Genomic DNA, 14,997 nt, shown 5'->3' on the forward strand with positions numbered 1-14,997 from the left:
TGTAAAAACTTGCTCATAATAAGGGGTTATGAGCTCCATTGTGGGTCTTTATCAAGGTACTTATCCAAAGTTCTATTGTCATTTTACCAATGTCTATTTTCAGCAATGAAGTTGTAGTGGATTCTGCTGTTTGGGACAGGAGATTGGTGGGGGAAGAAGAAGTAGTAAACCTTAATTTATGGCACAAGTCTTATTGCTAATCTCTCATGTGTTTTTGTGCATGAAAGGGGGCATATTAGTTTACTTAAATACTAGTATGCTATAGGGAGTTCTGGTGGCCTAGTGAGTAAAGAGGTGCACTGTTAACTTGAAGGCAGGCCGTTTGAATCTACCAACTGCTCCTTGGGAGAAAAATGGACGTTCTCTTCCTGTGAGATTTATAAGCTTCTGAAAACCCAATGGAGGGTGAGCTATGAATTGGTTCTGACTTAATAGCATATAACAACAACAGCATCATGTCTATCATCCATCTATCTATCTGAAATATTTCATTTTATTTCTGTAAAAGTAATAGTAATATTTTATGGAAAATTAAAGTGTCCATTGGCTGTTTTGCAGTAATTGTGGATTTGAATGAAAAAGTGTTCTTGATAATTTGTTGTCTCTCTTGAAAAGCCTTAACTCAGGAAGTGATTTGGGCTTGCCCAGAATTAACCAAGGATGGAGTGTCTAAAGTCACTGAAGTAAGAGTTTAACTCTTACAAGTACCCCGGGGGTATTCTTCTATTAGAATATGTGATTGTTGTTGTTGTTGTGTACTGTAGAGTCAGAACCGACCCATAGCTGACCCTCCAGCAAGTTTTCAGAGGCAGTTAATCACACGAAAGCAGATTGTTCATCTTTTCCCCACAAAGCAGCTGGTGGCCTTGAACCGTATGCCGTCAGAATTACAGCGCAGGTTCTTGCCACTAGGCCACCAGAGGAGAGCTGATAAATAATAAAGTAAGACTTAGTAAATAATCATGACTACTCTAGAAGCAGGAGTGGCATTCACTTCCTAAACAACATGCCTCCGGAAACTCTTCAATAGTTGTAGAGGGGCTTCAGGCCTTTTGTTCATAGGGTTGCTATGAGACATGCTCAGGTCAAAGGCAATCAACAACAGTGGCACTGTGGGTAAGACGTTTGCCTGCTAACCCAAATATCTCAAACTCAAGTCATCATCAAATTGGAACTGACTTATGGGTGAGCCTCCAATGGGTTTTCAGAGGCTGTAAATCACACAGGAGGGGATTGCTCACCTTTCTCTTTGGAGGTGGTCCAAACCCACTAGCCTCTCCAAGGGAGAAAGATATGACAGTCTATTTCTGTAAAGATTTATAGCATTTGAAACCTCACAGAGTAGTTCCACTCTGTTCTTACAGGGTCACTATAAGTTACAATCGTTTGGATGACTGCAGGGGGTGGTGGAAATAAATATTATGCATGACTAATGTTTGTTTTCAGTGCTATGCTGTTGCGGGAAACTTAGCAAAGGCTTGGTCTTGTTGAGCTATTTTAATTGGTTTAATTAGACTACTGTTCACACCTGCTGAGTTGATGCAGCCATAATCTTTGCTCTCTGGAATTTTAAATTATATCACTATTGCTATAAAAATTGAACTTTAGATTAAGACAAATTGTGTTATCTCTGGATAACGTTCCTGGGTTTACCCTCAGAGGAAATGCCCACTCAGATGACAGTAGCTTCTGGACGCTGAGTTAATGCATTATTTAAGCAGCTGTGGTCAGTTCTCGCTGGAGCTGTAATTCAACAAGAGAAGGAAATAGAGTTCATACATATTGGAATGGAGAGTGTTTAGCAGTGGCTCTTGGACACACAGTTATGTGCATGATAGGAATCACTCTGTAGATTGCAGTACTAGCCATACTTTGGCAATTGTTGCTGGGTCAGGAAAAATGCCATGGTCTAAGCATTTCATGCACTTGCAGTTTTATTCATCTGATTAAAAGAAGACAGACTTGTTTCTCACTTTTTAAGCAAGCCTCAACGTACTTTGATAATACCGTTATGTAACAGGTTTCAGATGGTGTCATTTATTCTTATCTCTGTTCATTCTTAGTCATTGGTATGGAGAGAAGAATCTGAGTGCCTGGTGTTTGTGCCTGATTAGGGCGGCACATTTCTTCTCTGTTGATCCTCTCAGTATTCTGTAACTTGATTGGCTGTCCAATCTATTTTCCTTCTCGCTATTCTAAGGAATGGAGGAGGGATGGGTTGTCAATTAATAGAACACTGAAAAGGCCAAATTAGTATCACACTGGATTATGTCATGGAATATATTAAACATCAAAATCATCCCTCATTTTAATGACAAAGATTTTATCTGAGACAAAAATAGCTGAAAATGAAACCTTTTCCATGACAATGATATTAATGGAGATGGCAAATGGTATCAACTTAACCCGTTCTGAAATTATCTGATGATGCTAATGAAAATTCATTAGTTCTGTAGCATTTGCTGCTTTTACCAGAGATCTGTCACTGTGGTAAGTATTATGTTGTGGGGTTTGTGTGGTTTTTTTGGTTTGTTTTAAAAATAAATCTTAGTGTCTCACCTCAGAAGGAAATGTTTAAATTTATTGCTTTGGAGTGTGTGCCAATTAGTAAAGCTATGTATTTCCCCACCATTTGTGTGGAGTTCTGGATTACTACCTTTAGCAGTTGCTGAAAAACTTCAGTGTAAATGGAGACTTCCTGCATCTGAACTCTGATTAATTCAGATAGATCATAATGGAATGATAGTGAAAGGAAAATCTGTTTAGAGAGAGATTGCTTGTGTAGTTTGATTAGAACATTTTTCATTTTAACGAAATCTGAGACTTCAAGACGTGCCTTTTGTGACTCTGGCGAGTGTAGTTTGTGAGCAAATAGGTTGTAAGTGAATGAGGACAGCTGTGAACACAGATGTAGGTGGTGGTTCTTCTCTAGACATGATCTTTCTGAGACAAAAAAGGCCAAGGGATACTTGATAAAAACAGAGAGAAAAGGCCTCCTGATATGTGTTATAGCCTTGCTCCAAGATATTTCCAAACTGTGGTGTTTACTGGAGAAGAAAAAAAACACATTTGGGGATTAAAAAATAGCACAGTTTGGCAGGGACTTGGTTTATTTGTAGCTCAGCCAATTTGGAAAACTTGGAATTGGCACATAGTTGAGTGTTTCAAGTTATAGCATGATACCTTTATCCTTAATTTTCTAGATAGTAGAGAGAATTGCTGGGAATTGATGGGTCTATCAAGCTTTATATTTGAGATTGCAATGTTGAGAAATACAAGAGGAAGAGAGCAATTTAGAATCCATTGTGATGTTGTTGTTGCTGTTTGTAGTTGTTTGCTGTTGAGCTGGAACTGACCCGTAGTTTAAATTCAAGAGAGATTTTCAGAGGCGATAAGTTTCAGAGGGGGTAAGCGTGTCCATCCTTCTCCCATGGAGAATCTGGTGGGTTTGAACCACCTGCTTTTGGAATTGCAGCACAGCGTCTTACCACTAGGCCATCAGAGCTCTACTGGGGGTGTTAGTCACTATTAAGTTGGCCCCAACTCATAGCAAGTCCATGTATAACAGAATGAAACACTAATTGTTCCTGTGTCATCTCCATAATTGTTATGTCTGAGCTCATCAGTGCAGCCATTGGGTATGATGAAGACCTTCTGGCCTAGGGGGCTATAATGTTGTGTTGTTGTTAGGTACTGTCAAGCCATAGACAACTCATAGTGACCTTATGAATGAAAGACCTGAACACTTGTATAATTTTCTTAGTTTCCCCATGTTCATTGAGTTTCCAGAGACAAGCTGCCACTCCTGCTTCCAAGCTTGTTTTAATTGGGAAGCTCCACCAAATACTATCCACCATGGGTAGCCATTATCACATTTGACACATCAGTGTCACAGTTTTTAGCATCACAACAACCATAAATTACCTCTGTACAGCAAATGGACAGACCAGTGCTATACCAGACCAAGTGGTATACCACTTAGGACAATGTTTGACCAAAAACAATTAAAACACCCATTGGTGAGTAAACATTTCACCTTAATCCTCACCAGAACCAGCAAACCTCTGTAGGAACCAGCTGCTGCAGACGACTTCCAACCTGGATTCCAGCCCCGAACTGCTGACCAAATGCATGTTTAAATAGGAGGTTGAATCAAATCAACTCACACCCATCGGCGAGTAAACATTCTACCTTAATCCTCACCAGAACCAGCAACACACTTCTGTAGAATCAGGCTGCTACAGATAACTTGCAACCTGGATTCCAGGGGTCTAGAATAGAGACTGTTTTATCATGATCTTTAGGATTATTGCCATTGATTAACTGTTGGAACTAGATTGGCAGGCCTTCCTTTTTCCTCATATGTCTTAGTCTGGAAGCTCTGCTGAAATCTCTTTACCACGAGTTACCCTACTAATATTTGAAATACTGGTAGCATAACTTCCATCATTCCATTATCACAATATTATAGTCTGACAGATGAGTGGTAATGGCTTGATGTAGGGTTGTGATAATAGATATGGAAGAAGAGGAAGACCTGAGAGATGTTTGTGAGATTGAATCTGTTGAACATGCTATGGTGCCTGATTGGAAATCAAGCTTGAGAACAAGAAAGGATTCTATTCGAACTTGAAATTACGTATGTAGACAACTAGGTGGGTGCTATGTATAGAAAAGGAACAAAAAGGTAGAAAAAGAAAAATTGGCCTGGCGTGGAACCCATGGATTTGGTGATGAGTTTATTAAACTTCAGGCATCAGTGCAAATCTTTGTGGGTAAGAGCAGTGAGGAATATGATTCTGGAGCCAAAACAAGAGCGGAAATGTAGGTTCAAATGTTATCCTCATAATCCATTCTTGACTGAATTATTTCTGCTTTGCTTTGCATCTTTGTTGACACCGTGCATTTTCAGTAATGGAAGACATGTTGAAACCAAGTGGGGGGATTTTCTAGAGATGAAATAGATTTTGATACTATTATTTGGAAAGCATATTCATCCTTGCTTATTTATTTGTCCACCTGGGGGTGGACTCTCATCATAGGATTTGTGGGATTAGGTCCAAATCTCATCAGATTTATGCAATTATACGAGTCCCTTTCTAGTGGCAACATATACTACAGTCAAGATAGTAGCTTTCTAAGAAACTTGAAAATATTGGCAAAATGAAAAAAAAAACTATGGTTGAAAGAGGAAAGATGATTACTGTGGTAGAATATTTGGGATGAGAAGCGAACAGCTGAAGATAGATTTTGAAGAGAATCTTTACATCATGTTTCAGGCATGATGGCCATGTCTTGACAGTGGGAAACAGTATGTGGCAGAATGTTCTCTTCCCTGATGGATTGCTGGCGGTGAGAGGGTGCCTGGTCTTCTGGGAGAGGCTTCCATGATGAGACATGGTAGAAGGATTGCTTAAAGACAAATGAAAGGATAGAAATCCATTTCTAAGAAGAGAATAGGAACTTTTGACAGTGTAGCTGAAGATGTGGGATACAGTGGCAGAGAGTGCAGCAATGCGCTTGACTAGAGAGAGTGGAGAAGCTTTTGTTAGGTATCATTGACTACAACGCATAGTGACTTCTGTGAATGACAGATCTGAACCTTGCCCTGTGTTCCACCAACTTCATGATCTCTGCAATACTCAAGCTCCTCTCTTGATAACATAGGTAAAATATGTGAGATAAAGTTCCATCCTTGCCTCTAAGGAACATTCTGGCTGTACTTCTTCCAGACTTATTTATTTGTTCTTTTGTCAACCATGGGATATTCAATGTAGTGAAGAAAACATGCACCTAAATAGGTGATTTCCAGTAATGTGATGGTAGGTAGACCAGGAGGGTACCACGTGAACAATAAAGATGAGAGGGATGCTAAGAAGACAGAATTTGGTGAGTGGAACAGAGTGTAATATAATCAGTTTAAACAATAACACCCTCCTCAGAACAATCAGATCTGTTATTCATAGGGTCGCTATGAGTCATACTTGACTGGGACAGCAGTTAACAACAACGGAATACTCAACCACACAAGACTAAAAGGGCAGCATTTGCTCGTAAACAAAGCTCAAAAGGTAGGAAGGGGCAGAAAAGAGGATACAGAGAAACAGGGAACCCAGAGAAGAACTGATAAGAGAATTGTTACACCGACGGGATTGCAACTAATGCCATTAAAAAAAAGTGTATAAATTGTTGAATGGGAACTGAACTTTCTCTGTAAACTTTCACCCAAACCACAATAAAAGGTTTAAAAAAATTGCTTCTGGTGCATTATGAGATTCTTTCCCAGTTCCAACTACTTGAGTGCATAGGATGACCTCACTGATAATTCAGTTCCCTGGTGGGGATAGGTTGGGGGACCCTTGTGTCAAGATATTCTGTGGCATTAAGACCTTCATGATAGCTTAGTGTGGCCATTACCAACAGTTGTGTACTGCCTGTTTGCCTGCCTTGCTCATACAATTCCAAGATGTGACTTGTTTGAATGACATCTGGGAAGCTATGAATACTGTGAGAATCTTTTCTGGCCCAGTTTGTATGCATTTCCTCTTTGGTCTCCCTTGGCTTGAGGGAACAGCTTAGTTGTTACTGATTAAGGCTTCTCCATCACCCACTTTATAAGCCTTCATGTATTAAGTCCTTTATGTCTTATTTCCATTGTTTGCTAGGATGTTTCCTTGATATAGTAATTGGTGGTGGATATTACATGCATATGCTTTTCTCTCCTAAGTTCTGGGACTCGTAGCTTGTTCTCCAGATATGGTTTCCTGGGCTCTTCAGACAGTTCCTTTTACTTCTTTGTCTTCTCTTATTGTTTTATTTTTAAGGAACAGGCAGAGTAATACACGTTAATGCTCCCACTATCATTATAAGGGGCGAGGAAGCTAAAGCTTTATCTTTGAAGATAAAAGGAGTATGTGAGAGCATTATGTCTCTTCACTGAGGATATGCACAGTGTGGCAACATTCCTCTTTTATTCAGGTGTCTTGACGGTGCCTAGCTTATTGAAGGCGACAGGCCTGGGAGTCAGCATCACACATATTCCGGGGACAAAACAGACCTGATTCTGTCAAATCTTCTACTATACAAGACTTCCCCTCCCAATTCGCATAAGCTGGATGCTTCTAACTCAGCTGTGTTAGGCGGGTAATTAATCTCAAAATCTTAACATCTCCAAAGTTGGACAAGACTACAGAGATGGTTGAACTTAGAAAAATCTCTTTGAAATATTTAATGACGTCAACCAATTCTGTGACTTCATTTTTTTGTATCTATGAAATGACAGTTGTGGAATGATTTGATCATGACTTGATTTGGGGAGAGGAACCTCTTTTCATCAGTGGACAAACAGATAATAAAGAATGAATGCATCGACTATGCAATGGAAAAAGAACCACTGATCATATTTTAACACTAGCTTTGTGTAATTTTTAAGAAGAAAACCTTCTCCTCCCCTTGGCTATGAAGAAGAATCTAGTGTTTTTGAACCCAGATGAAGTCCCTAGACCCATGATCCTTGTAATTTTCCTTCTGCAGAGATACATATTGGTCCCTGACAAATGCACATTTGAAGAAATAGAACCCAAACTCTCCACTATTGAGCCCATTCTGACACACAGTGACCTGTAGGGCTGAGTACGTCTTCGCCATAGGCTTTCCGGTCAAAACTATACATCTTCAGAGAAGCTGACTGCTACATCTTTCTTCTGTGGAGCAGCTGGTGGTGTGAACCACTGACCTTCCAATTAACAGCCAAGAGGGACTTAAACAAGTGTCCCGGGTTCCCAAGTGGGTTTCATTGCTTCAAACTGCCTTGGTTGACTAGAAACATAACTCGAGCATCAGAAACCTCGGTTTGAAAGCCGTTATTAGAACGCTGTTTGTTATTTCATGAGCAGCAGCTGGGGCTACTTAGTTTCTAGCCCTGCATGTTAGGCAACAAGAGGAAAGGCTATGGTGAAGAACCGCTTTGAAATTACGCTCTATTTGATCAGGCTCAGCAGTAATTGTTCGAATCATATACACTTTCTTTGATTCCCCGCGAAAAGCTTCTGCAATATTGCTGCATCTGCAGTTCCAATTTGCAATTTCCTCAGCCCTCCTTTGAAGTTATTCTTGCCAATTACCTGGTGTTAATATTAATTAAATATGGTTTGCGACTTGAAATGGGGTGTTAGCAATGGAACTCAGCTGCAGGAATATAAAGTAAAAAAAAATATTCAATTGAATTAAAATGTTTCCTTTCACTATGGTACTTTACAGCATTAATACTTCTGTCAAATTGATTTTTGCCTGCTGGAAATCATTTTTTCCCCAACGCTATGAACATCTGAGGGGAGCCATGCTTTGTGTATTCTTTTCTCTCCACTGTGGGAATGCTGTTGTGCTTGTTGGTTGGTGTCAGGTCAATTCCAACCCCTGGCTACTGCATGTGTGCTGAGCAGAGCGGCTCTATAGGGTTTCAGGGCTGTGACGTTTCAGAAACTGATTACCAAGCTTGTCTTCTCAAACCTCTGGGTGGATTCAAACTGCCAACCTCTCTGCTAGCAATTGAGTGCTTAGGTATTTGTCCCAAGGAGGGGAATCTTAGTATAAACTCAGAATCTTGTTATTTTTTGCCATTGAATTGGTTGCTGACATTGGTGCCATTGACTCATAGCTGACCCTCCAGTGAGTTTTCAAAGGCTGTAAATATCTTGGAAGGAGATTATCCATCCTTCTGGAGCAGCTGGTGGGTTTGAACCGGGTGCCTTTGGATATACAGCATGACTCCTTACCACTAAGCCAGCAGAACTTCCCAAGAGTCTTTGTAAGTTCATTACTAGAAAATGTCAAAGTCCTATAATTTGGACATTCAGCCTAACTTAATCCCACAGCCAAAATGCCAAGTGTTTCTCAGTGTTGGAGTTTGAATTCTGGGTGGACCAGTCATATTCTCGGTGTGAGTCCTTGGAAAATTTAGTCTTGCTGTGCTCCAATTTTCTCATCCCTGGGGAACGGAGTGAGGACTCAGTGAAGTCACACATGATGATGGCTCATGGAATATGTTCAGCACTGTTACCTTGGGTCAAAAGGAGCCTCATCCCCACCAGTGAGTGTCTCGAATGTGCCGGGGCCCTGTTTGCCTCGTTAGTAGAAAGCAGAGCAGAGCCCAAGTCATCGAGAGTCACCCCCGTCACTTGCTTTGTGGATGCAGGCGGGGGCCGATCTAGCTATTACTACTGTTTTGTAGTCTAGTTGGTCTTAAGGTTTCTCCCCCTATACCAAAATCTACAGATGCTCAAGTCCCTTTCTATATAATGGCCTATCAAATATTTAGGATGCTTTGGTGGCCTAGTGGTAAGAAGTTGCATTGCAATCCCAGAGGCATATGGCTCGAATCTACTGGCTGCTCTGTGGAAGAAGGAGAGACAAGCTCCTCTCATGTGATTTACTGCCTCAGAAAACCTGCTGTAGGGTCAGCTATGGGTCACTTCTGACTTGACCACACACACCAGTAACATTATATATCTATATTGTTTATAGTTATTAGTAGGGTATCTACATAAAAATAATGGTGGTGATGGGACTTCTGTTGAAACAGATATGTCTTAACAACAATATATCCAACAACAATATCCACCAACAACAATAAGAGCAATACTGTGTGTGTACAACCCATCTTCTTATATACTTAATTTTTTAATTGATTTTCATAGAATAATTCCTGGACATTACGTTTCATTCATATACATTGTATTTTATACTCTTTGATTATGTTGTTTTTCATACAATCATTCATATACATTCTATTCTACTTTACATAAATTCTAGATCATAATACCTAATATAAATAGGTGTTTGGTGGAACTCCCTGATTCAAACAAGCTTGGAAGCAGGAGTGGCATCCACTTCCGAAATACCTTGTCTCTGGAAACCCTATGAACCTGGAGAAAGGACAAAGTTTACAAGTATCCAGGTCTTTCATTCACAGAGTCACTATGAGTCACCTATGACTCAACGGCACTTAACAACAACAACTGCATAGAGAGAGATCAGTTGGCCTAGTGAATAGAAAGTGATGCTACTAAGCCTAAGGTGAGTGACTTTAATCCACGACCCTCAGGCCTATATTTAATTGTTTTTGGTGAAACATTCTTTTAGTTCATAAAGCCCTGGTGTGTCCACTTGCTGTGCAGAGGTAACTCGTGGTTGCTATGAAGTTCAACACTGTGACACTGATGAGGCAAATGCGAGAATGGTTACCCATGGCGGACAGTGTTTGGTGGAGCTCCCCGATTAAAACAAGCTTGGAAGCAGGAGTGGCATCCACTTCTGAAATAGCTTGTCTCTGGAAACACTATGAACTTGGAGAAATGATGAAAGTTATACAGGTGTTCAGGTCTTTAGTTCATAGGGTCACTGAGTCGCCTACGGCTCAATGGCACTTAACAACAACAACAATGTAAATATTATGTAAATAGAGCCTGCTAGCTTTTGAAGGAACTCTGGTAGCAGAGTGCCTCATTTATCTGGCTGCTAACCCAGTTTGAGCTGCCAGCCACTCTGTAGAGACGGATAGTATCCTTCTACAAAGATCACCAGCCTCAGAAACCTGATGGAGGTTTGTTGAGCCAGAATTCCCTCGAAGGCAGGGAGTTTGGTTTTGATTCTTAGCCTTTGACCACTTAATTGCTTTTTTAAGCCTCCTTGGTAACTTCCATCTACCGTTGCTTGAGTCCTTGGATTCAGAACCCGCAGATGTGCTGACTATGTACAACCTGCCCAGGACTGACATGTAGTTGAGTGTGTGAGTTAATCAGATGCCGGCCAGCCTTGCTTCTCCACGTTTGTTTGCTCCTCTCTCATTCTGAACCTCTCAACATGATTCATTCAGCCACTCTTTTGCGCACCTGCCAGGATCCAGGCTGGGCTCCTGTTAGGTTTTGTGGCTCCAGAGGTGGTTCCTTGCCTCTGCTTCCTAGCAGCCCTTGTGCATGTGGAGGACTCAGAGATACAGGCAGGTTTTCCTGTGCTCACTGCCTGCGTGCTGACCTCACACCCACTGCCCTCTACAGGACAGAGTAGAACTACCCTACCAGCTTTCCAGGGCTGTAGTGGCCAGAAGCTGTGCTGCAATCCTGAAGGCACGCAGGTCCAGGCCACCAGCTTCTCTGCAGGAGAAGGATGGGCAATCTCCTCCCATGTGATTAACTGCCTCTGAAAACCCATTGGAGGGTCAGCTATGGGTTGGTTCTGACTCAGCTGTACACTACAACAACAACAACAACAACAACAACAACAACAACAACAACAACAACATCTTTATAGAAACAAACTGGTGGCTCTTTCCCCCTCATGCATTTAAAAATGACAGTGTTCTGGTGAGTAGGCAATATCCCACCAAGCGTCCTCTTCCAGCACCTTGCAGCCTGTTGCATTTTATTTGACTAATTTTTGGAAAGAGATCATCCAACCTTCCTTACGAATCAGCGCAGAATCTCTACTGGAGCCTGCCCCCCATGGCTGACCCTGCGGGTAATTGAAATCCCAGCAGCACAGCTTCCAGCACTGACACAACGTATCAGCCATCAGGAGACGACACGCCGGGATGGGTGTGGACACTCCTCCCGCCCCTTGTCCCTGCTTCACCTGCTTGAGCGGAGCTGCTGGATCCTCTGCTTGCTTCTCACGAGGCTGTAGCGCTGTGACTGTGTGTGATGCCACTGGGCAGAGTCAGGCTCCTATCGGGTCCTCACTGGAGGTGAGGGCCCCAACTCTGTCTACCTGAGGGTCAGAACATCTCTTCTGTTAATATCCTTTCACTGGAGTAAGGGAGTCCCATCCTGAGGGTGTGTACTTCCATCAGAGTGCCATTCAAATAGCAAGGGCCTGCTTCTATGAAATCAACACTGTTGCTGTTATTATTATCAACCCTTGAGTTGAGGATGACTCATAGAGACCCAGTGAACAACAGATCTGAATCCCGCTGTATGCTGGGCCACCTCATCATCCCAGACACACTTGAACCCATTGCTGTTGTCACTGTGTCAATCCATTCTCATTGAGAGTCTTCCTTCTTTCACTGACCCTCCACCTTTCCAGCATGATGTCCCTCTCCACGAAATAGCCTCTCCTAGCAACATGCCCGGAGGATGTGACACAAAACTTTGACATCTATGACACCTAATTTTAGTTGTTATTATTTCAACTCCCAAGACCGTTGGGTGGCATCAATGATTTATGCTTAATTATTAACTTGGTGGCATAGTGTATCATATTTCAGACTGCCAGCTGAAGGGTCAGTGACTGAAGCCCACCAGAATCTCCTCCCATGAAGAATCCCAAACTTGGAAAGTGAATGTTGTTGTTGTTAGGTGCCATTGAGTGAAGTTCAACTCACAGAGATCTTCTGAACAATACTTCTGAATCCTGTTCTTCCCAGCGCCTTCCTCATCATCTGTAACATAACCGAGCCCATTACTACAGTCACCATGTCATTGTCTTGTTGGGGGTCTTTCTCTTTGTCACTGATCCTTTACTTTTTCAAGTGTGTCCCTTTCCAAGGAGTAGGTCTCCTAGTAACATGCCCAAAGTATGCAAGATGAAGCTTTGCCATCTTTGCCTTCAACGAGCCCTCTGGTTATCCTTTCCCCAAGACATTTCTGTTCTTTTGATAGTCCATGGGATATTTGGTACTTTTCTCTAACACCGCAGTTCAGAGTCATCAGTTCTTCTTCTGTTGTCCTCATTCATTGTCCAGCTCTCAGAAACACAGCATGTGATAGAAAAGAACACATGACTGAAAGGAAATCTGATGGAGAGCTTCTGGTTCTGAGTCAGAAGCAATTGGATAGGAGTGAGTTGGGCTTTGGATTCACTAAAAGAAAGGTTTGCATTCACTCACCAGCACTGAGGAAAAAGGGGGTGACTCTTCCTTCTGCAAAGAGTGAAGAAAACAACAAAACAGAAAAAACCAAACCAAACCCATTGCCACTGAGTGGATTCTGGCTCCCAGCGGACCTACAGGGAAGAGGAGAGAGAAACACCCACAGGATTGCCTTGGTTGCACATCTTTGTAGAAGCAGATCGTCACATCTTCCTCCAGGACAACAGCAGGTTGGTTTCGAACCTTCAACCTTTTGTTGATGAGCTGAGCAGTTAACCACAATGTCACCATAGCTTCCCTGTAACAATTACAGCCAAGAAAACTCTGCAGAGCAGTTCCACTGTGTAACACATGGGGCAGCCATGAGCCAGAGTGGACTTGGTGGTGGTGGGGCTCATTTGGCCCATTTCTTTGACTCCCATTGTCAATCAGCTAGACCTGCTGGACTGAGCATTGGTTTCTGGCGCCTTGCCCAAGCTGAGCTCTCCAGTGTCCTGGTCCTTGCTTATGCTCTGGGCTCTGGCTTACCCAGTTCTCCTGGAAAGTTCAGCTTCTGTAGTAAGTCTAGCTATCCTACTTCCTTCTTCCCTTCCCCTTGCCCTTGGCCTCTGCATGCCTGCGAGGAACTGCCCCAGTTAACAAGGATTGTGCTTTGCCTTTCATGTGGTATTTTGTACTGAAGAAATCCCGCCCTTTGATTTCCCTTTGTGGAGTCTTTCCTCTATCCAGCCATCGTGGTTTGGGAACTCCTGGGCTGGGAGACACCGTTTGTGTGCCATCTGTGTTCAGCTGTGCTGGGTGCAGATAAAAATAAAATAAAATAAAAGCAGCCTGCTGCCTAGGAGAGCAGCATCAAACTTCATTCTCACAGATCTTTGGCTTTGAAAATTGCTGTTGTTTTATATGCCATCATTTCAGAACCAATCCATATCTGACTCTGCAGCAGGTTTTCAGAGGCAGTAAATCAAACTAAAGGAAACTTCCCATCTCTCTCCCCTGGAGCAACTGGAGGGTTCGAACTCCCTGCCTTTGGGTTAGCAGTGCAATTCCTTACCCTGTAGGTCACCAGAGCTCAGCTCGATGCTAGGAGAATGCTTTTCTAGTTTACTTCGTAACTTACCAACAAAGCAATAGTGCACGGATTCCTTGCAAATAAATGTCTCAGATAAAACCAAAATGAACAGTCTATCCAGTGAGTCATTATGGAAACAGGAGTCGGTTAGTTCTCGGGCTGCTCCCCTTGGCACGCCTGGGCAGCCGTTGATGGCATCCCCAAAGGTCGGCCGACCGTGGGCTGCTTCCTTTCCCTCCCTCCTGTTGCCCGACCCGAGCTATTTCATAATTCATTGGGGGTCCCACCGAGGGGCAGGCAGGTGGAAGAAAAAGAATTGAAACTCAAGTCAGCACATTTCGTTTCTTGTTAACAGCTCTGGGAAGAGGTTTGGTCGGGAAAAGAATTTCCAGTAATGATTTAAACATATCTCCTGGCAGTTGTAGCAGTGAGGGGGGAAAATAATGCCTCTTGCAGCAGCTCAGCTACAATTCCATGTCCCCAGGACTCGGGGGGGCCAACGACTCTGGAGTCACATTGGCGTCATGATGGCTGGCAAGCAAGGAGCGGGCTGTTGAGGGAGGGAGGGTCTGTGAATGCTGCCAGCTTTTTGTTTTGGTGACCATAGAGGACACGCTATATTCTCTTCAGGATGTGGCTTGGTGTTAGCTCCTGAGAGGCTCCTGTGTTAGGGCAACTAGTCACATGAGACTGGGTCACGTGACAGTCTCAGTCAAAGCCAGCTCACATCACAGAGGTACCTGTGGGTTCAAGTTCTGTGCTTGGTTGTGCGGATGGGGGGAGATATAGTGCTGAATGGGAGCGTCCTGTCCTTGCCCTCAGGGAGTTGTCTGTGGGGAACTGCCCTTCCAATCCAAAGGCCACACCTCTGTACCAGGACAAATCCCCTGGAGGCTCAGAGGGAACCGACTCCTTTGTGATTTACAGCCTCAGAAAACACGCGGAGGGTCAGCGATGAGTTGATTCTGACTCAAGTACAACGAGAGTTTTGAGTTTTAGTATCAAGGTGGCTTTGGGGGCCCAGGACATAGGGAGTTGTATTGCTAACCCAGGCGTGCTG

General features: G+C 42.8%; 1 protein-coding gene across 2 annotated transcripts in view; it reads left to right on the plus strand.

The window, feature by feature from the left end:
* The window catches only part of GRM8 (glutamate receptor, metabotropic 8), a 1,137,490-nt gene that overhangs the window by 247,413 nt on the left and 875,080 nt on the right, over positions 1–14,997 (plus strand). The window lies entirely within an intron of this gene.

This window comes from Elephantulus edwardii, unplaced genomic scaffold, assembly GCF_000299155.1.
Source record: "Elephantulus edwardii isolate Elephantulus edwardi_28Jun2011 unplaced genomic scaffold, EleEdw1.0 scaffold00181, whole genome shotgun sequence".
In the NCBI taxonomy this organism is placed as follows: domain Eukaryota; kingdom Metazoa; phylum Chordata; class Mammalia; order Macroscelidea; family Macroscelididae; genus Elephantulus; species Elephantulus edwardii.